We start from the raw sequence: 1,313 nt of genomic DNA on the forward strand, positions 1-1,313 counted from the left end.
TACGATAGTCGTTTGATGTTGATAAAATACATTACTCGAGAAACCACAGCCTATCATTAAAAATATCTATCTAACGACTGTCTCTTCCCATTGACCACTGTTTTATATTCACATCAATTGTACTGCTGCAATAGTTTGTTTTTTTAACCATGTTTTTTTGTAAATAGTTGATCATTGTTCAAAAACTTGCTAATTTTACTCGTTAAAAAATACCTTGGTATAAAAACTCTCCTTCCCTGATAGGATTTTATATAGCAAAAAATGCACCAAAATTTAGGATCTTTTTACGGTGACGTTAGCAAATGAATTCAACAAAAATTACAAAATAAGTAATTCTGTAGAAAAGGTAGGATTAGGCTTGTGTAACTTACAAAATTCGGAGAAATCAAACGTGATCGACCGACACGTGGCTTTTTTTATATGGTTATGATGTTACTCGTGTAACATTCTTTATAAACAAGTACCTAGAGTGTAGCACAATACAACTATAGTTTCAGTACGCTTGTAGCATTTATTAAAACCATTATCTACCTAACGTTACATTGTTATATAACAGTTTCTTCTATCGTCATACGCAGTGCCCAAGTGGTTTGATTGGAATTTAGAGGTGCCAACACTCAGAATGTCATTATTTCAACACTAGGGGGCGCTGTTGAGTATTTGAAGTTTTACCAAGAATTTAGCTGTACCGTCTGCTAGCCGTTGTTAGAACTATAATTCTTAGTAAAATTATTTTTGACAATGCTCAAGTGTAATCGACCATTAGAATGAATCCATGCCCTAAGCCTCCAATGTTTCATTGTCTTGTATCCATATTCATATAAATCGTTGTATTTATGCAAAACTTTCAAAAGTCCATTTGTATTATTGCATCCTTTAGACAAAAAAAAATCAAATGATTTGACATTTGTTAGTTGTTTTTAATCGATAGAATTGTAAGTTTCGAGTGGTTCACGAGATACACCAGGTGTCGTTTTTTTGTCAGAAGAGTTTTCTTGCTCAGCACTTCTGTAATTTGATGAGTGTAAGAAACAAACAAGTGAAACCACGTCACTTGTTTGCTTTGTATTCTCTAGATGTGGAAGTTACTCGAAGAAATGCAAACACTACACTAGTAGTAACACAGTCGTTAAATGGGCGTTTTGTAATGTTCTAAACAACAGCTGATTGTCGACATCTGATAACGTTTCATCAGTTAGTGATCGCTTTGACCACCAGGTCCTCGATATGAACAAAAAAGAAACCTCATCCTCCTACTTTAATCCTAAGTTTCAACGCTAGGTGACGTCAGTATCAGTAGTTAGGACGTAGAG

This window comes from Tachypleus tridentatus, chromosome 9 (assembly GCF_004210375.1).
Source record: "Tachypleus tridentatus isolate NWPU-2018 chromosome 9, ASM421037v1, whole genome shotgun sequence".
Classification (NCBI taxonomy): Eukaryota; Metazoa; Arthropoda; class Merostomata; order Xiphosura; family Limulidae; genus Tachypleus; species Tachypleus tridentatus.